Source organism: Marmota flaviventris, chromosome 14, assembly GCF_047511675.1.
Source record: "Marmota flaviventris isolate mMarFla1 chromosome 14, mMarFla1.hap1, whole genome shotgun sequence".
Lineage (NCBI taxonomy): Eukaryota > Metazoa > Chordata > Mammalia > Rodentia > Sciuridae > Marmota > Marmota flaviventris.
Genome location: NC_092511.1, coordinates 50,408,432 through 50,431,052, shown reverse-complemented (window position 1 = coordinate 50,431,052; position 22,621 = coordinate 50,408,432). Strand labels below are relative to the sequence as shown.

At 37.0% G+C, this 22,621-nt stretch overlaps 1 long non-coding RNA gene across 1 annotated transcript in view; it reads left to right on the top strand.

Moving 5' to 3' along the window:
* LOC114091797 (uncharacterized) overlaps nt 1–22,621 on the top strand; it is a 125,570-nt gene that overhangs the window by 70,329 nt on the left and 32,620 nt on the right. The window contains exons 3-4 of the long non-coding RNA XR_003582554.2: nt 16,942–17,001; nt 21,242–21,330. This is a non-coding gene — a long non-coding RNA (uncharacterized lncRNA). The remainder of the gene's footprint in view (nt 1–16,941; nt 17,002–21,241; nt 21,331–22,621) is intronic.

Sequence of the window (22,621 nt, the reverse complement as noted above, 5' to 3'; positions counted from 1 at the left end):
AACAATTAGGATGGATATTACATAGAATCCAACTGTGCTGTCCCAACACAGTAACCACTAGCTACAGAACATTATTTTTCTTTTCTTTTTTTTTTTTAGTTGTAGATGAACACAATACCTTCATTTTTTTAAATTTATTTTTTATGTGGTGCTGAGGATCGAACCCAGTGCTTCACATGTGCTAAGCAAGTGCTCTACCACTGAGCTACAACCCCAGCTCCAGAATGTTATTTTAATTAGTTAAAATTAAATAAAATTGGGACTGGGATTGTAGCTCAGTGGTAGAGTGCTTGCCTTACATGTGTGAGGTGCTGGGTTTGATCCTCAGCACCACATAAAAAGTATATAAATAAAGGTATTGTGTCCATCTACAACTAAATTTTTTTTAATTAAATAAAACATAAAATTCAGATTCTTAGTCACACTGACACATTTTCAGTTTCAGTATACATTTGTGGCTTTTGGCTACAGCATTCAACAGTGCAGACAAAAATTTTTTCCTTCAATGTCGAAAGTTCTATCAAATAGCAGTGATCTACACTGAATAGATGTGGTTTTTATCTCTATTCAATAATAATTTAATCTCGTGAATTCTGCTATTAATTATTTTGAAAGTGTTGGAAGTAGTCAAAAATTAAAAAGTTAAGGGGAAAAAAAATGATTGCCCTGAATCCAAGTTTCTTCTTGGAAATCCAAGTAGTACAGGACAATATTAAAATGGAATAAATTCTTATTGTCATGTCATCCTGTTTCTGCCATCTGGATCATCTGGATTTAGCCAGGACAAAATGCCCTGGGCTTCTAAAGTGTGCTCTGCTTGTGACTCCCTACATCAGTGAAGAACACTGCTCTTTCAAAAATCAAACTGTCAACAGTTAAGACATTCACTATAATTCCAGGGATTCAGGAAACTGAGGTAGGATGATGGTAAATTTGAGGCCAGCCCAAGCCACTTAGCAAGACTATACCTCAAATAAAAATTTAAAAAGGACTGAAGATGTAGCTCTGTTGTAGAGCATTTGCCTAGCATGTGTGAAGCCCTGGGTTCAGTCCCCCATACTGCAAAAAACAAGCACAATACCATTATAACATCTAAGTAAAATCAATAATTCCTTAATATCTTCAAATATCTGGTTATCCAAACAAGGCCCATACAACGCAAATGGTTGATGTGTCCTTTAATTCTTTATGTGTCGAGGTGCGAGATACCAGAATGGAACTCTGGGGCACTCTACCACTGAACTACATCTCTATCTCCCCTTTTTTAAAAATTTTATTTTGATACAGGATCTTGCTAAATTGCCCTGACTGGCCTTGAATTTAAGATCCTCCTGCCTCAGCCTCCTGAAATGCTGGGATTACAATAGGCGTGTGCCATTACACATGGTTAAGTCTTTAAATCTCTAAGTTCTCTGCCATCTCTTTTTTTATTCTTTATAAACTTTTGTAAAAGAAATCAGGTCATGGTCTGGGGTTACAGCTCAGTGGTAGAATGAGAAGTCCTGGGTTCAATCCCCAGCACTGCTAAAAGAAAGAGAAAGAAAGAAATTAGTTTTTCTATTCCTGTAAAGGTTTACATTGTGGACTTTGTTCACTGCATTCCCCATAACATGTCCCTCTGTCCCCTCTATTTCCTGTAAATGAGGATTTTGACTTAGAGTCTTAATCCAATTTAGGTTTGACTTTTTTTTTCTTGCAAGACATTTTTAAGCATTGTGTTGTATACCTCTGTTGCAGTTCCTGATAATGATGCAATCAGTTATTGTAATTGTTGTCTAGATTCATTAATTCAAGCTAGGCTGCAAAACTGATATTCTAATTTATCATTTTCCTTTGTTTATTAGCTGAGGTATATCACAAAAGAGTCACTTTCCATCAATGGAAGAAAGGCAGAAAACAAGCTTGATTTTTTTTTTCTCCTTAATATCAGTTTTAAAAACAATGAGTCGATTCCCTACCACCTTACAGAACTTTATGAGTTTTTGTTTGCATAGTATCATTGAGGTGTTTCAATCTGTTGTTATTATTTTTTCTCTATTTATTTATTTATTTATTGGGGGCGGGGTACCAGGGGTTGAACTCAGGGGCACTCGGCCTCTGAGTCACATCCCCAGCCATATTTTGAATTTTATTTAGAGACAGGTTCTTACTGAGTTGTTTAGTACCTCACGGTTGCTGATGCTGGCTTTGAACATGTGGTCCTCCTGTTTCAACCTTCTGAACTGCTGGGATTACAAGTGTGCGCTACCGCCACAGGGCTTTCTCTCTCTTTCTCTTTTTTTTTTTTTTTTTGAGACAGGATATATACATTGCTGAAGCTGGCCTCAAATTTGTCACCCTTCTGCTTTAGCCTCCCAAGTAGCTGTGATTACAAGTGTGTAATCTCAGCAAACCACACCTGGCTATTATAGTTATTTTTCTTACACAGATTTTTCTATCTTTGGCCCTTGGGTACCTCTTCAGGTTGATAATATTCTTACTACCTGCTATAACAATATCTTCTCATTTTCTAATCTATTTGCTTTGATATCATCCCCTGTTTCCCCTGCAAATATACGACTCATTCATGATTGTGTAATCTCAGAACTTGAAATGTTCTTATATGAAAACAGTAGTGCAACCCTTGTGTCTTCATCATGAATAATTTATGTCTATAGACAAGGTATTAGACACTAGTACGATGTACAATCCATCAGGAAAGTAGACAATAAGGTATATCAAGGGGCTGGGGCTCGATGGTAGAGCTCTTGCCTAGCATGTGTGAGGCACTGGGTTCGATCCTCAACACCACATAAAAATAAATGAAGGTATTGTGTTCATCTATAACTAAAATATTTTTTAAAAGTATATAAATAGTTATGTGTAAGTGCGTTGTGATGAGAAGGGCTGTGAAAGAAAAGGATGGGGGCAGTGAGAATGTGACACCTGGCCAGAGGTGTTAGGGAAGGCTTTCCTGAGGAAGTGAGAAGCTGAAATGCAAAGGGGAAGTAGGGTGAGATTAGTTCAGCAAAGAAGTGAGGACAGATCCTTTACATGTGCAAAGTCTGGAGGTGTGAGATACTTAATCACATTCAAGAAACTGAAAGGCCTTTGTGAGCCAGAGTGTGGGAAGAGAGGGGACACTGTAAAGCTGGAAATGCATGGGCCGGTTAAATCATGCAAGGACTGGGAATGATGTTAAGGATTTTAGATTTTTTAAGAAGAATGAGAAGCCACTGGAATGCTTTAAGAGAGAAGCAACATGAACATATTTTTATTTGCATAAAGCCACTCCACACATTATATGGAGAATGGATTGGAATGGCAAGAAGGAAAATAAAAATTAGGGTGCTACCACAGTAGTTCATATAAAAAATCACAGTGTCTTGACCTAAGGTAGGAGCAGTGAAGATAGATTCAAGAGATTTTTGCACAACCCAAAAGCCAGTTTCACACTTAATAGGGAAGCAAGAGAAGCATTCTCATGAAACTCACAAATAGGATGAGGTTACCCATTTTTATTACCACCACTGAATGCTGTTCTAGATGTATTTAGTCAATGCAATTGTACAAAAGGAGGGAATTCATGGTATCAAAGCTGGAAAGGAGTTGTATCTCTACTTACAGATGATATGATTATATATCTGAAAAACTCAGGCGCGGTGGTGCAGACCTGTAATCCCAGGGACTGGAGAGGCTGAGGTAGAAAGATAGCAAGACGAGGCTTGGCAACTTAGTGAAATCTTATACCAAAAATTTAAAAAATAAAAAATAAAAAGAGGCTGACCCCCCCTCCCCAGATGTGTCCCTTAAGTGGCTGAATAAAACATTGCTGATCCATGAATAACTAAATAAATGAATAAAAATAAAAAGAGCTGGGGATGTAGCTCAGTGGCAAAGCACCCCTGGGTTCAATCCCCAGTACCATCTAAAATAAATAAATAAATAAAACCAAATGGAAAAGCCACCATAAATAAAGAAAGAATCCAATTAATTTTACATAAGACAATAATATGTTTGCAAATAGCAATCAATTCAGTATAGTGGGAAAAAGACACTATACTGGTAACAAAAAATGATAAATTCCTAGCTGTAAACTTGTCAAGAAATGTAAAAAAAAATCTACAAGATGAAAACTTTAAACGTTCCTCAGAAACACAAAGACTTGAACAGATGGAAAGCTATAACATGTTTTTAGATAAGCAAATCACAAAATATCAATTATCTTTACATTAATCTACACATTTAGAAACAGACACTCCTTTTGATTATGTTAACAAATGTAGTTTTGGTGGATTGACAGGTAAAAACAGAAACCAGGAGACAGAAAGTTAGTTTGTTTTTTGTTTTTGTTTTTAAAGGAGAAAGAGAGAATAGAATAGCATGTTCAGAGATCTGGGGTGGGAAATATTTGTCCAAGGAACTGAAAGGTAAGTGAGGAAGGACTATGATAAGTGAGGAAGAGTGGGTCCGAGATGAATTTGGAAAGATAGTGAGTTCAGAAGTAGTGAATAGAGAGAGAGGCAGTGGAGACTGGGCAATGTGTCAGAGTGACTGGGTAGTTCTGGGAGTGGGCGCTGACTTAGCAAGTGAATAATTTTTGGCCAGGGAAGTATTCAGCCCCACCCTCCCTCCCTCTAAGAGAGCACCTGGGATTCTTCATTGTACCTTCGGGATACTGCTGAAGCAGTACTACTGTCATGGGAGAAGAGATGTCTGTAAAGAAGGGGAATTCAACTCCGGACCAGCAGGGTTGGTTCTTGGCATAAGTGAAAGAAGAATTCAGCATGCACTAGTCAAAAGCATAGAGGTTTATTTAGGAAAGTTGATCCATATTCAAGGGAGAATGGGGCAATATCAAGAGAGAGAGGCCTTTGGGGGTAAAGCAAAGAATAGGCATTCAAGGGAGAATGAGAGCCATATCCAGAGGGGGAGGCAGCCACCCATTGGTGTGCAGTGTTAATATTTATAGAGTGAGGTTGCTAAGGGCTGGACTAGAAATGGAGCCAGGTTAGAGTTACACAATTTTACATCAGTTTTCCCCGAACTTGCGCATTGGCCTCATGTTACTTTTTTTTTTCAGGCAAAGTCATGGGTCAAAGGCACAGAGTAAGGCATGGGCTGTCTTGCTCAGGAGTCCAACTGTTCATGGGGTTTCTGCATTTCAGTGGTTTGTGGGCATTTCCTGCATTTCAGAGGTTTATGGGCACTCCCTTTTTTGTATCCCCAAATTCCTTTCTCAAACTTTCATGCATTTCTCCTGAGATCACTGGACAGAGGCACCTTGCTAAGTCCTAAATCCTATTTCTCTCATGCAAGTTGGTAATTTTTTTAATCTTTCACAGGATATATACTGGGGCTTTTTCCACATTTTAAAAATTGGTGCATTATAATTGTACATAACACTGGGGTCTGTTGTTACATATTGTACATAAACACAACATAACAATATAATTTGGCCAATGTCATTCCCTAACACTTCACTCCCCTCCCCAACTCCCACCTGCTGATCCCTTTCCTCTACTAGTCTCCCTTTGATTTCCAAGAGATCTTCCCCCACCTTTCTTTTCCTTTCCCCCTCTAGCTTCCACATGTGAAAGAAAACATATAATGCTCGACCTTCAGAATTTGGCTTATTTTGATTAACATAATAGTCTCTAGTTCCATCCATTTTCCTGCAAATGACATAATTTCATTTTTCTTTATGGCTAAAAAGTCCATTGTGTATATATACATATATATATATACTTTTTTTTCTTTATCCATTCATCTGTTGATGGATATCTAGGCTGGTTCCATAGTTTGGCTATGGTGAATTACGCTGCTATAAACATGGGTATGCATGTATCTTTGTAGTATGACACAGAATATATATATACTGTTGTTTTCACTATCCCCACTCTTAGTATCAGCAGGGATGAACTTGGCATTCATTGTCTGTTCAGGATTAGGGAGGAATGAGGGAAACTCCATTCATCCCAGGTCACTCTTCCATGATGATCTGCTGCATATAGGCTAGAGAGCCAGCTTCTCACCAGAGTGCAATTTGTGGTTAATAATGAAGGTAAACTAACCTGATATTTGAATAAGCCCTGACTTCCTTACCCAGTGTCCTACTCAATAGTTAAATAATATGACAGAGTAGATTTAGGAAGTCCTGACTTAATGCACCTAATTAATGCCTGATTTCCAGTCCCCAAAGAAGCTTGGGCCCTGGGAAGGTGACTTGAAGTCTGTTTCCTGGAACAAAGACAATAGCAGTCCTGCTTTATGAGCTGCCAAGTAAAACTGCTAGAATCTATTTAGGAAAATCAGGCCAGTCTGGCAGTGTTTACTGAGAATGGCTGACTGAGACAAAGAGGAAAAGAGTTTTCACTCAATTCATTCACAGATATTATTGAAAACCTGCCATCCACCAAGTCAGGTTCTATGTGGTAGGGAAGCAGAAATGAGGCAAACTAACACAATGCCTATGCTTACAGAACTTACATTCTGGTGGGGGGAGATACAACAAATAGAATAAGCAAAAGAGTATTAATTAAAAACTGGTAATCACACATGGTACTGCATGCCTGTTATTCCAGCAACTGGGAAGGCTGAGGCAGGAGGATCACAAGTTTGAGACTAGCCTCTACAACTTAGCAAGACCCTGTCTCAAAATAAAAAATAAAAAGCAGGAGCTGAGGTTGTGGCTCAGCGGTAGAGCGCTTGCCTAGCACGTTCGAGGACCTGGGTTCGATCCTTAGCACCACATAAAAATAAATAAAATAAAGGTATTGTGTCCAACTGCAACTAAAAAATAAATATATAAAAACAATAAAAAAATAAAAAGCATTGGGGATGTGGTTAAGCCGTAAAGTGCCCTTGGGTTCAATACCCAGTAACACACATATACCCAAAGACAGTAAGTGCTAAAGTTTCAGTTTGCATAAAAAAATATCTGTAGGACCTTTTTAAAACACCAATAAGGTGTTACAGCAGATAATAAAGAGCTTTCTGAGAAAGGGGGAGGGATAGGGAGAGAGGCAAGAACTGAGCAAGTTCAAAACACAGAAAGATCAATTTCTGTAGCGTATTGCATGAGGGGAGAAATCCTAAACATGAGGTGGGGGAGGCAGACATACCCTGAGGAGGAGGTGAGCTCCCCCTGAGTTGTCCTGGTCATTACAGCACAATTATCTGTCCTTCTGTGACACAGCCTATTCAGAGCTCACTGGCTAACTCAGCTCCAAGGCAGGCTATCTTAAGTCCCAAAACAGACATAATGAAGCCTATTCTCTAAAGCTCATACCAACACTTCTTAAGGAGCTTCTGGGATTTTTATTCAGGTCACTTACTTTCATAATAAATATACTTTTAGTAAATTTCCTTATCTGCTTTCCAAGTTCATGGTAGATTACAAGCAGCAGACTCAAAGGGGAGGAAAGGACAGGCAGTCATTCTGTTAGAGTGACAATTCAGTGAATCGTTTTGCTTGGAAACCACCTTACTACATTACTGGCCTAATCTGATACTGCATTGACTCCAGGGGTCAACTAGATAACCTTATGATATTTATGACTGCTGTACCATGGTTTAGTGGGAAGGACATGGAGTAGTCCTGGATGCAAATCCTGATTTCACCATTCATAATTGTGTCCCCATTAGATTGCAAATGATTTAAGGACATGTGTCATCTTTGAACTCACAACCAAAGCCCCTACTCCAGGAATAATGCTAGTCATTTAATACTGCTTGATAAATGAATTTTGAATGAGTAAATGAAAATATGATCTTTGCTTAGTTATTTTCTCTGATCCTCAGTTGTCTCGTTTATAAAATGATATGATATTACCTCATGCTTGCTTGGAATATTGAAAAACATAATTATGTATAAAACAATGTTAAGTATAACATATAATTTAAATGCAAATTATTTTGTTACATAAAGCTGAATCCATGGAGTGTCCCTTCCAAGGTTCAAGGGAACCTTTAGGTCCTTGTGTCTACAACTTGAGTAGTTGCCACTAGATGGCAATATTTTCTTAAAGCATGCAAAGCCATTTTTGAGTCTACTCCAGTGGTCTTCAAACTGGGGTCTTCTCATACTGCTGGGAGTACAAAAAGCTTTCCAAGTGTGCTCAGTTATCGAGCTTTGGGGAAATCAATTCTATCTTCACCTTCTATGAATCCTCTTTCCTAAAACCAACCTGCTTGGAAAAGAGTCTTTTCCAAAAGAAAGGCATACCCACTATTCATCACAAGCTGATTTGATGGCACCATCAGGTGAATGATATCTACTATGGAGGCATCAAAAGCAAAATCTCCTTCAGTGATTAACAAGGAACCATTCTATCTTTTAAGTCTGTCTTTTTATCTTCTAAGAGTGAAACTTGGCTTTAGTAATGGGGTACTTTGGCTCATGTTGTTATGGTCTGAATAAAATATTTGGTACAGTAGAGTAACAAAATAAGGTCTTTTTCATCCCCTAAGAATTATCAAAGAAAGAATTGATCTTTTTCTTTTTTAACATTTTTTTTAGTTGTAGTTGGACATAATACCTTTATTTTACATATTTATTTTTATGTGGTGCTGAGGATCGAACCCAGCGCCTCCATGTGCTAGGCAAGCACTCTACCGCTGAGCCACAACCCCCTCTCCCCCCAACCAAAGCATTGATCTTAAGGAAGCAAAGCACAGATAGAATCTGTTTTTTTAAAAAAGGCTAAATGTTTTTTCACATACTTAAATATATCTTCAGCTATTCCCAATACTTATCCCAAAGTCATATCACTAACAAGAAAGAAATATGTTGAAATGGCCAAACTAGTTGACTATTTGATTAATATTAATTTTTGTGGTGCTGGGGATCAAATTCAGGTCTTCTGACATGCCAAGTATGCACTCTACCACTGATGAAAAAAAATTTCCCCCTTTTTTCCTGATACTGGGTATCAAACCCAGGTCTTTATCATACTAGACAGGTGTTCTACCACTGAGTAAAACCTCCAGCTCTGGTTGACTGTTTTAAATGTAACTAAAATATATTCTAAGATCACTAAATTTTTCATAACACACTAGCTGAAACAAACCAATAAAATTTTTACACAATTTCTTTCAAATTTGGCATGTATTATTCAATAAAATGGTTACAAAACATTTGTATCAAATCATATGGTATTTATTTCAATAATGGTCAATTATATGTTTATTTCACTTTATTTAATATCATCTATTTCCCACTTAAAAAAACCCACAAATTTATATGTTCAATTTATTTTTATTTTTTTGCTTTTTATTTTTACTTTTTTATTGTAATGAGGACTGAACCCAGAGTCACTCTACTACTTTGTGATATCCCCACCCTTTTTGTTGTTGTTGTTGGAGACAGGGTTTCCCTAAATTGATGAGGCTGCTCAAATTTGTTATCCTCCTGCCTCAGCCTCCTGAGTAGTTGGGATTACAGGAGTGCACCACCATACTCACCTTAGATCAATTTATTTTTGCAGTTTATATATTCCCATTTCATTAAATGTATGAAAAAATGTTTATTGTGTTATTTAATGAAAATAACTGTTCTATTTCTGATTTTTATACCTGAGACATACTTATCATCAAAAGCTGAACCTAAGCCTGATGTGGTGGTGAATGCCTATAATCTCAGCAACTGGGGAGGCTGAGGCAAAAGGATTACAAATTCAAGGCCATCCTCACAAATTTAGAAAAGCCCTTAGCAAATTAGCAAGACCCTATCTCAAAATTTGAAAAATAAATAAATAAAAAGGGTTAGGGATGTAGGTCACTGGTAGAGAACTCCTGAGTTCCATCCCCAGTACCTCTAAAGAAATAATTAAATAAACAAAACTGAACCTCTAATTTTGGTTCACATGATACACTTTACCAAAGAAATATCATGATTTGTATTGTATTCCTTGCCTTACAAATGGTTTATAACTTGGCTTTGCATTACTATAAATTAGGTCATGAAGAACAGTATATTGAATTATTATTTTGTTTTTATAACTTTAAAAATCAATAAAAGGGCTGGGATTGTGACTCAGTGATAGAGTGCTTGCCTAGTGTGTGTGAGGCATTGGGTTCAATTCTCAGCACCACATTAAAAATAAATAAATAAATAAATAAAGAGATTGTGTCCATTTACAGCTGAAAATTTTTTTTGGGGGGGGGTAGGTACTAGGGACTGAACTCAGGGGCACTCGACCACTAAGCCACATCCCCAGCCCCATTTTGTATTTTATTTAGAGACAGGATCTCATTGAATTGCTTAGCACCTCACTTTTGCTGAGGCTGGCTTTGAACTGACAATCCTCCTGTCTCAGCTTCCTGAGCCACTAGAATTATAGGCATGAGCCACCGTGCCTGTCTCAGCTGAAAATATTAAATAAATAAATAAATAAATAAGGGCTGGGGATATAGCTCATTTGGTAGAGTGCTTGCCTTGCATGCACAAGGCCCTGGGTTCAATCCCCAGCACCCTAAAAAAAAAAAGAATCAATAAATGAAGAAATAGAAAAATAAATACTTACATTCCAAGCTACATCCCCACCTACTACCCTAGCCCAAGACCTTTTCCCTTATCACATTTTCAAAATTTACTACTCTTTGACCATTCAGCATATAAGTTACTCAGAAAACTGCTTCTATGGCTCTTCATTTCTTTGAGGGCTCCCATGCCATGTAAAGCTTGTATTGTACTTTTCTCCTTTTAGTCTTGCCACTTTTAATCCTTAAAACAACCCTTGAAATAAGTGTTAGGGGCTAGGATTGTGGCTCAGCGGTGGAGCGCTCACCTAGCACTGGTGGGACCTGGGTTCCATCCTCAGCACCACATAAAAATAAAGGCATTGTGTTGTGTCCATCTACATATAAAAAATAAATATTAAAAAAAGAGAAATAAATGTTATTACTTCACTCACAGAAAATTAGATAATTTATTCATAGTCACAAAAGCAAAAAAAAAAGGTCAATTATGCTAGTCAAATAGCTATCACAAAAAAACATGTATTAATACGTAGGGAAGTTATGCTTTATATATTCCAATGGAAGAGGTTAGAATATGCTACTCTGTCCTATTGGCACCTATAATTATTTAATTTCAAGGTGCCTAAGAATCAGCAAGTTCAAAATATCATTTTGACCTTTGTGCTGTTTCTTAAAAACAGAAGATGGAATTCCCATGTGAAAGATGCGCTCCTCAGACTAGAAAACTGCTACATCTTATCATCAAGGACAAGAACGTTGTTCCTGCAGAAACAAGCCTTGTTAACTGTCACTTATCTTCCTAGTTACTTCTTTACCCAATTACCTATCCTAGTCAAGCCCCTTTCCCTTATCACATTTTCACAGTTTACTACTCTTTAACAAATTCAACCTATAAGTGACAATAATGCTTCTTTGGGTCTTAATTTCCTTGAGGGTCAAATTTGTATTATACTTTTCTCCTTTTGATCTATGTTATGTTCGTTTAATTCTCAGACCCAACTAGGAATCAAAGAGGGTAGTGATAGAAAGTTTCCGACAAGGAGGATGGGATGGATCCTAAAATGACATCTTTACTTGCTCCAGAGCCTGCAGATGGGACCCTGGGGGATCTGACAAAAGCTGGCAGAAGGGGAGCTGGGGTTGTGGCTCAGGGGTATCCCCCTACCCTAACTCTCCTGGGTTTGATTCTCAGCACCCATAAAAATAGTAAACAAAATAAAGGTATTGTGTCCAACTGCACTAAAAAAATAAAAGCTGGCACAAGGTAGGAATTCTTCTAAAAGTCATTGCTCCCAGATCTCTGCAGTGCTAGGTTGAGAGAGGAAGGAAAAACAAAGACAACTTTTTTTGATTTTCCTTTGTAAATATGGATTGCTGGAGGGGCGGGGGACAGTTTTAAGAATCTTTGAATTATGACTTGTGATTTTTTTTTTCAATATTTATTTTTAGTTTTCGGCGGATACAACATCTTTGTTTGTATGTGGTGCTGAGGATCAAACCTGGGTCGCACGCATGCCAGGCGAGCAAGCTACCGCTTGAGCCACATCCCCAGCCCATGACTTGTGAATTTGGTTCTGGATACCCACTGATGATTGATTCACCGCCTTCCAGAAACATTTCTTGTTTCTTTGTTTTTTGTGTAGTTTATCAAATGAGGAAAATCATAATAAGATTCTCTTTTCATCCTGTTTTATGTCTTGAGACTGTGGCTTTGTGCCAGTTAAAACAGTCTCTGTGGTCTCCACCAACTGGGGCACAGTAGTTAGGTGTATGGCGGGCAGCTATTTAGCTGGCTAGGAGTTCAAAACACAAAAGTGTCTCTGTCCCACCATGCAAGCTCTCAGGGGAGTTTGTCTTAATTGTCTCAACCTTCCTTGCTCTTTTAACAATGAGAATCTTTGCTTTTGGGGGCAATTTAAGAACTGGATATTGATTAAGAGGGATTGTGTATTTTGTACACACTTTGGGGACACCATGATTAAGCCTTCAAAGACTTACTAGTTATAAGTCTTACAAAGACTTACGGATATTGAATCACAATTGAAGTAGGTATACCTTTGGAGATTTGAGCTTCTGTATATAAAATTTCATTTCTTTAGAGAACTCTCATCCTAAACAATTGTCCTATGTGAAGATTTGGTAAAAACAAAAATGAGGGGCTGGGGTTGTGGCTCAGTGGCAAAGTGCTTGCCTGGCATGTGTGAGGCACTGGGTTTGATTCTCAGCACCACATATAAATAAATGAATAAAGTAAGGTCCATCAACATCTAAAAAAATTTTTTAAAAAAGACCCTTTCAAGAGTGGCATATCACCTTTAAAGAAAGAAAGAAAGAAAATGATAGCTTATTTAAATTAAAAATTTTCTCAGAAAAAATAGAAGCTAACTTAAATGTTTTTTGGTAAATAAAAATACTTTTTGGTAAATAAAAAAAGCTAAACCAGGCATGGGAGAACACACCTATAATCCTATCTACTTGAGTGGCTAAGGTAGGAGGATTATCAATTTGAGGCCAGCTTGGGCAACTCTGTCTCAAAATTAAATTTGAAAAAGGCTAGGAATGTAGCTTAGTGGTAAATTGCCCTGTATTAAATCCCCAGTTTAAAAAAAAAAATTATAAATGGGCCTTTTTTTTTTTTTTTTTTTTTGTACCAGGGATCGAACCCAGGGGTGCTCAAGCACTGAGCCACATCCCCAGCCCTTTTTACTTTTTATTGTGAGACATGGTCTGGCTAAGTTGCTTGGGACCTTGCTAAATTACTGAGACTGGCTTTGAATTGGCAATCTTCCTGCTTCAGCCTCCTGAGCTGCTGGGATTACAGGTGTGTGCCACTATGCCCAGCTATAAATGGACTTTTCAACAATGATTGTTTTACAAGATATGACTACTTATAATATTCATAAAATCTTGATAACTTAATTTTTTAAAAAAATTTTTTTGTAGTTGAGGACAGATGGAAAGAATGCCTTTGTTTTATTTGTTTATTTTTATGTGGTGCTGAGGATTGAACCCAGTGCCTTACGCGTGCTAGGCAAGCGCTCTGCCTTTGAGCTACAGCCCCAGCCTGATAACTTAAATTTTTAATAATTCAAATTATATTAAATTAAATTAAATATGGATATTCCTTGAATATCAATGTCATTTTCAAATAAGATATAATGCTGAAACATTAATTGCTAAATATAAATCTAAGCCTCTATACCATTGGCTTCTTATTGAAGAGGAACAAAAGATATTTGAGCTAGGCACAGTGGTGCACTCCTATAATCCCAGCGGCTCAGGAGGCTGAGACAGGAGGATCACAAGTTCAAAGCAATACTCAGCAAAAGTGAGTGCTAAGCAACTCAGACAGTGAGATCCTGTCTCTAAATAAAATACAAAATGTGGCTGAGTGGTTGAGTGCCCCTGTGTTCAATCCCCAATAGCCCTCCCAAAAAAAGATATTTGAATCTGTTCATAAACATATCCTATGCCACACTGAAAAATTGGGCAATGAATATTCTAATTAATGTATGTAATTAAATTAATACTACTAAAAGTAAAGACAAAAAAAAAATTAAATTAAGAATAATGCCAGATGCAGTGGCACATGCTAGCAATCCCAGATACTCAGGAGACTTAAGGCAGGAAAATCACAAGTTTGAGGTCAGCCTGGGCAATTTATTGAGACCCTGTCTCAAGAAGTAAAGGGCAGTGGATGAAGCTCTGTGGTAGCGCACCCTTGGGTTTAATCTCCAGTACTGCCAAAAAATAAATAAATAAATATTCTGACAAGTACTTTGGAATATAGGTTTGTAATAACTTTAAGGGCATACTGTTGTATGAGTAAGAATTTCTAGAACTCTTAGGGGAAAATTGGATTAATAAAACTGCTAATTCAAGATCAAGCAAAATAAGAATTAATTAAACAGGACTGAATGAACTGATAGAAAAGAATCATAAGGGCTGGGGATATAGCTCAGTGGTAGAGAACTTGCCTAGTGTGCTCAATGTTCAATGTCCCCACCATAGCGGGGGGGGGGGAATATATATATATATATATATATATATATATATATATATATATATAGAGAGAGAGAGAGAGAGAGAGAGAGAGAGAGAAGAAGAAGAAGACTTTTGTCTGAAATATTGCTGATTCTTTTGTGTTTTGTTTTCCAAATTTTAGGAAATCTTTTTCTCTTTTCTCTAAACTGTCTATACCTTTAAAAGTCTAATGAGGGGCTCGGTTTGTGGCTGAGTGGTAGAGCACTTGCCTAGCATTATGTGAGGCACTGGGCTTGATCATCAGCACCACATAAAATAAATAAATAAATAAAATATAAAGTTATTTTTTAAAAAAGTCCAATCTGAGATTCTTCATTAAAAATTCCAACAAAGCTGACTTTTAAAAACCCTGAGCCTGACATAGTAGCACATAGCTGTAATCCCAACAGCTCAGAAGGTTGAGGCAGAAGGATTACAGTTCAAAATCAGCCTCAGCAATTTAGTGAGGCCATAAGCAACTTAGCGAAACCCTCTCTCAAAATATAATGTTAAATGGGATGGGGATGTGGCACAATGGTTAAGCATCCTGGGGCTCAATTCCTGGTACAAAAAAGAAGAAAATAATAACAATAATACCCTGTAAGAAGCAGGCACTGTGGAGCAAGACTGTGATTTTCCCCTATAACTCAGGAGGCTAAGGCAGGAGGATCACAAGTTCAAGGCCATCATGGGCAACTTAGTAAAACCTTGTTTCAAAATAAAAACAAATAAAAGGATTAGGGGTGTAGCTCAGTACTAGCATGCCCTGGGTTCACTCCCCAGTACTGCAGAATCATCATCATCATCATCATCATATCATCAATTTAGTTTTGTTAAACATTTTACAAACAAATCAGTTTAACTTTGATTATCTTTTATAAAAATGAAAGGGATAGGGTTGGGAAGTGGTAAAATGCTTGCCTAGCCCGCAAGAAGGGATAATAATAGAAAAATCATGTTTCAGTAGAAAACTTTAAATGTTATTAGCTTCTAGTCTTCTCAGTGTTTTTGAGATTGTTATTATTTATCTGCACACTGGACTGAACTCTAAATTCTTCTAATCTCCTCCAATATCTGGCTATGACTCTCCAAATTAATATTTTCAATTTTTCTTCCACCCTTCTGACTTGGAATCCCTAAAAATTAAAACTTCTCTATTTATTTATTTATTTATTTATTTTTAGTTTTTGGTGGACACAACATCTTTATTTTTATTCTTATGTGGTGCTGAGGATTTAACCCAGCACCCCGCGCATGCCAGGCAAGCGCACTACCACTTGAGCCACATCCCAGCCTTGAAGCTGGACAACTTGATACAGATTTCAAAGAAATCATCACAACAGTTTATGTATGGACAATTTCTGTGCCTGTTGTTGAGTGGAGTATCCATAAAGTTCAGTGGAATTCCCTATGCAAACTACAAATTAGGAAAATCTGTCAGATTGCCACTCCTTGCTCCCACTCCAAATAAAGATGCTTCAAATAAACATCTAGAAATCTTCTCGACTGCCCTATGAACTAAAAACTGGCATATAATTTGTTCTGACTATTAACCTTTGTTTTTATTTTCCTTTTGAGAGTGGGTCCTGGCGATTGAACTCAGGGGCACTCAACCACTAAGCCACATCCCCAGCTCTATTCTGTATTTTATTTAGAGACAGGGTCTCATTGAGTTGCTTTGTGCCTTACTGTTGCTGAGGCTGGCTTTGAACTCGTGATTCTCCTGCCTCAGCCTCACAAGCCTCTGGGTTTACAGGTGTGTACCACTGTGCCAGCTAACCTTTGATTTTTCCATAGAAATGCCTCTTATTCTCATGGCATATAGAGTTCTAACTTAGATGAGCATCTATCTACAAAATCAGTTCCTAAAATGATACATACTGCTCACCTAAACTAAAACTATTCTCACAACTAAGAGACTGATTCAATATGACATTAGACAATGTACTTAGATTTTTTCTTTTCTGCTTTTTCCAATTTATGTTCTTCTCTCTATATATAGATATCTTGCCGCTCAATTACTAATCCAAATTCTCTCCACAACCACCAACTCAAAGTTTAATATGAAACTTCAATTTTGCATAAAATCCTTTCAACCCTACGTAATTTTACACAGATTTTCAAGTTCTTAGCAGAATAGGAGGAGAAATCTGGAAGTAGGGAGGAGCATCAACTATAAAGATACTTACACTAATAAAAGTAGATACTCAGCAACTTAACTGCAAAGAGAAACCTATATAAGGCAATTCTCAAAATGAAAAATGAAACTACTGTAGTGAAGATACTAAAAAATCCTACCCCAAATTGCTGTTTTTAATTAAATAATTATTTCATGTCTACATTTATTATGACCATGTAAATATTTTTTACTGAGTCACATAGCATATAATTATATAAGTTGGGCAACTTAATGTTTTCCTTGAAAATAATAACTGCCACATCTTTTTTATTATTCAGTTTTCCAGGTACCTATTGACATTGCTGCAAAATTTCTTGCAATGTATTCAGATACTTCAGGTAATGTTTCATTTTGTTTCTTGGAAACATCCTTCTGCAGCCTTTCATTCATTTGTTCCAGTCTGGACAGGTTCTATTTGCCTGTTACTAACCTGTCATCTCAGGACTTCATGTTACTACTTTTCTATACATTCTTTTCCCTGTCTCCTGTGCTCAACCCTTGTTTCTTGTTTCTGTTCTCTTTCATGGTTTAATCCTTCATTTCAATGAAATATGTCCTCCAGTAAGTTCCTGAGAAATGATGAGCAGAAGGTTATACATTCTTAAAAATATCTATAGCCAGGGCTGGGGTTGTGGCTCAGTGGTAGAGCGCTCACCTTGCACCTATGAAACGCTGGGTTCAATCCTCAGCACCACATAAAAATAAATGAATAAAATAAAGGTATTGTGTCCATCTACAGCTAAAAATATATTTTAAAAAATATCTATATCCTACCCTTAGACTTGGTTATAGTTTAGCTGGTTATAAAATTCTTTAGTTTTCCAAAGGTTTTATTGTTTTTAATGTTATTGTTGTTGTTTGAGTACTGAGGAATGAACCCAGGGGTACTTTATTCCTGAGCTATATCTCCAGTCCTTTATTTTATTTTTGGTACCATGGGATTGAACCCAGGGGTGCTTAATCACTGAGCCACATCCCTAACCCTTTTATATATTTTTATTTAGAAACAGGGTCTTGATGAGATGCTTAGGGCCTCATTAAATTGCTGAGGTTAGCTCCAGTTCTTTTTTATTTTTTATTTTGAGTTGCTGAGGATCTCACTCAATTGTTAAGGCTGTCCTGAAATTCATAATTCTCCTCCCTCGGCCTCCCGAGTTGATTAGATTAGAAGTGCAACACCATGCCTGCCTTATTCTTAGAGTTTTCAAGACTTGTCTTGGTTGTCTTCTAGATTCCAGTGTTTGTTTTGAGAAGTAGGGATGCTATCCTGATTCCCAAATCTTTATGGGTTACCTATTTTTTTTTTTTTTCCTGTGGAAGGCCCAAGTGTCTGAAGTGTCAGGATAATGGATCTTGCTTTATTGAGATGCAATTCACATATTATAAAGCGTACCAATTTAAGTTTATAATTGGGTAAGTTTTGATATATGTATAAATCATGTCTACCACATTGTGACATAAAATATTCCTAGCATTCTGAAAAGGTCCCCCTTTGTAGTTAATGCCCTCCTCCTATCCTATGATGCCTATCACTGTAGTTTTGCCTTTTCTAGAATTTCATATAAATGGAATAATACAGTATGCAGTCTTTTGTATCTAGCTTCTTTTCCTTAGCATTTTTTAAAAATTTTTTTAGGTATAGCTGGACACAATACCTTTATTTTATTTATTTATTTTTATGTGGTGCTGAGGATCAACCCAGCGCCTCACACATGCTAGGCAAGCCCTCTACTGCTGAGTCACAATCCCAGACTAGCATTCATTCATTTTAAAAAATATTTTTATTTATTTTTTTAACTGTAATTGAACACAAAATCTTTAATTTATTTATTTATGTATATGTGGTGCTGAGGATTGAACCCACAGCCTCCCATGTTCGAGGCGAGGGTTCTACCGCTGAGCCACAACCCCAGCCCCCCCATTCATTCTTTTGAGATCTATGTATTTTGTTGTACCTCTCAGTATTTTTTTTCCTTTTGTTGCTAATAAGAGCTTCATTTTTTTCAGTGTGCCACAATTTATTTATCTAGTCACCGAAGGTGGACATTTAGAGTGTTTCCAAATTTTGGCTGAGACTATGTTGCTCTTCACATTCATGTGCAAGTCTTTATACAAATCTGTTTTCATTTCTCCTGGGTTAATATCGACAAGTGAAATTTCTACATCACTTGCTAAGTGTATATTTAATAAGATTTTTGTATATTGCCTTTATATCCTATGAACTTGCCAAACTTATTTATTCTTGTATTTTTTTCTAGATTCTCTAAAACATTCTATATAGATAAGATATTATATAAACAAAAAGAATTTTACTAATCTGTTTTTTCTTTAATTGATTTATTTTTATTTTTTTTTTACCTTTATTTATTGGTACTAGGAATTGAACCTAGGGGCACTTTACCACTGAACTATATCCCTAGCCATTTTTATTACTGATTTTGGAGACAGGGTCTCATTAAGTTGCTTAAGACCTCAGTAAGTTGCTGGGGCTGCCCTTGAACTTGCAATCCTTGGTTTTCAGACTCTGGAGTCACTGGGGTTACAGGTGTGCACCACCACACCTGGTTTATTTTATTTTATTGACTTATTTGTCTTACTAGATTGTCTAGGGCCTCCAGGACAATATTCAATAGAAGTGGCTAGAGTTGAAGCAAATAATTACAAGTGAAAGGAAGAATTTTTTTCTTCTGCCATCAATAAAACCATTTTGCTATTTTATATATATAGTTAGAGTGGTTATCCTTGACTTTTTTTCTTGATCTTGGGGGAATTCATTCACTCTTATGCCATTAAGCATATTGTTAACTATGAGTTTATCACAATAAAAATCTTTTTTATCAGTTGGAGAAGTTCCCTTCTATTCCTAATTTAAATTTATTGGCAAAAAGGTTGTTCATGGGCTGGGGTCAAAGCTCAGTAGTAGAGCACTTGCCTTGCAAGCGTGAGGCACTGGATTCAATCCTCAGCACCACATAAAAATAAATAGATAAGAATATTATGAAAAAAAAAAGTTGTTCATAATGTTATCTGTGACCCTTTATTTTTTGTGGGGGGGGGGGCGGGAGTAGATACTAGGGCTTGAACTCAGGGGCACTCAACCACTGAGCCACATCCCCAGCCCTATTCTGTATTTTATTTAGAGGCAGGGTCTCACTGAGTTGCTTAGCACCTCACCATTGCCGAAGCTGGCTTTGAACCCACCATCCTTTTGTCTCAGCCTCCAGAGCCGCTTGGGATTACAGGCATTCACCACTGTGCCTAGCTCCTCCGGTGACCCTTTTAATGTCTGTGAAGATATCTTCCCTTTCATTCCTGATATCGGTAATTTGTGTCCCCCTCTCAAATATGGCTGAGATTTGTCAATTTTATTGATCCTCTCCAAGAACTAGCTTCGGTTTGATAATATTCTCTATTTTTGTTATGGTTTTATATTTCATTCATCTTCTCTTATCTCTATTATTTCCTTTCTTCTGTGTATTTTTGTTTTAATTTGACCTTTTGTGTTTAGTTTTTGAAGGTGGAAGCTAAGGTCATTGAGACCTTTCTGCTGTTCTATTGTGAGTGTTTATTGTTATAAATTTCCCTTTAATACTGCCGAAATTGCTTCCACATATGTTCACATGCTATTTTCTTTTTCATTCAGTTCAAATATTTTCTAATTTCCCTTTTGCTTTCTTCTTTGGCCCACAAATTAGATAAAGCATGTTACTTAGTTCCTAAGTATTTGAAAATTTTCCAGAGATCTTTCTGTTTTTTGGGTTTTTTGTACTGGGATTGAACCTAAGGGTCTTTAACCACTGAGTCACATCCCCATCCCCTTTTACATTTTATTTTAAGAGAGGTTCTTGCTAAAATGCTTATGAACTCTCTAAGTTGTGAGGCTGGCTTTGAACTTGCTGTCCTCCTGCCTCAGCTTCCAGAGTCACTTGGATTATAGGCTTGTGCCACCACACCCATCTCTGTTATTTATTTCTAATTTAATTCTATTTGGATCAGAGAAAACACTTTGTATGACTTGCTTCCTTTTAAAATTATTGAGGGATGGGGATATAGCTTGGTGGCAGAGGATTTGGCTAGCATGAATGAGGCCCTGGGTCTGATCCCCAGCACTGCAAAAAATAAATAATAAATAAATAAAATTATTTTGATCTGTTCTGTGGCCCAGAAGATGGTTAGAAATATAGTGTACCTACTGGGTAAAATGCAGTCATTATTATGCTAATGCAAGTTCTCAGATCTGAGCAATATATTTCTCACTTTAGATTAGTATATTGGAGTTTGAATTTTATATATCATTCTCATGAACTCAGTAAATGTGAGTTCCCTCCTGAGAGAATAGGCTGCCTCTTAATGTTCTCTGTTCACAATGGCAAGGATTTTAATTGAAAACAGAACATTCCAATCTTCCAGGTATTTTCAAGAACAATATCCATATGTTTGTATCCATGTATTGTTTTAGTGTTAAAACATGAATGAAGATTTGAGTTCTTTGGATAAATTATCCTTTCTTGGATTGCTGCTTTTCCTGTCAGATTCACAAATTAACTCAAATAAATTTAACTTGCTTTATTTAACAAGAATGTATTCTGAGAGGCTGAACATCATGGTGGAAGAGGGTGGTGGAAGAATGTGGACCAGAACATCACATCATGAAGCAGAGAGTGGAGGTGAGAGAAAATGTATATGGGAGAAAATATATACAAAATATACACCCCAAAGTCACGCCCCCAATGACCCACCTCCTCCACCTACACCCTACCTACCTACTGTAAACACCCAGTTCTCTCTCTCTCCTCCCTCCTCCCTCCCCCAATTTTCATTTTAAAACACTGTCTCTCTAAATTGCCCAGGCTAACCTCAAACTTGCAATCCTCCTGCCTTGACCTCCTAAGGATTATAGGTATATGCCATTCATGGATGAAATTAAATATTTTTAGAAGCATTAAGGGTTATGTTAGGCAAGTACATTTTTGATTCAGATTTTTTTTCTTTTCTTTTTTATTATCCTAGGGATCACAGGGCTTTGAACATGCTAAATACATGCTCTACACCCCAAGAATATTTTTTAATGTGCTTCTGTAGATAATAATTGTAATATCTGAACAAATATTATTGGCCTATTAAAAGAGGTTGTTACCGAGTGTCAAAAAACAAAACAAGTCAGGCATGGTGACTCATGTCTCTAATCCTAGTGGCTCCGGAGCTGAGGCAGGAGTATCCCAAGTTCCAGGCCACCCTCAGCTATTTAGCCAGATCCTGTCTAAAAATAAAAACAGAAAAGACCTGGGGATGTAGGTCAGTGGTAGAGAGTTCTTGGGTTAAAACTGTACTATCTCACACACACACATAAAGAAAAGAAAAAAATAATGAATTTCTGTTCCCCCCATAAAGCAGAGGGGAGAAGATGAGGAAAAAAAGTCCTATCCTCACAGCCAACATTTAACCTCTTTATTGTGCCCAAATCCTTCTGTCCTCACACAACAGGACTATCTTAATTCTTCACCAGGGGAAAAGAGGGTAGAATGACAATAGGATCAGCTTAGGGCATCAGGCCCTTGTAAAAACTGTTTTCTCCCACAAGGCTACCTGGGCATTTCTAGCCATTATTTCCCAGTATCATCTTAAAATGTAGAGCCCACGTGCCTCAAGCTAGGCAAGAGGTCTCTCAGTTACAACTCTAAAATTGTATGGAAAACTAAGAGTTTTAAAAAAAGAAAGAAGAGAAAGGAAAAGAAAACTAAGCGTTAAAGTATCAGAGCTCAGCAACTAATTCTACAAGTAATCATCCAAAAATAATTTTTTTCAAGTAACTTTTGTTCTAAATTAATCACAAGTCTGGAAGCACTAGACTAAATTAACGGTCTCAATTTATAACATTTCAATAACTCAACCATCTCATCTAGTAGGTGGAGGTCTTTTTTGTTGTTATTTTGTTGTTGTTGTTGTTTTGGTACTGGG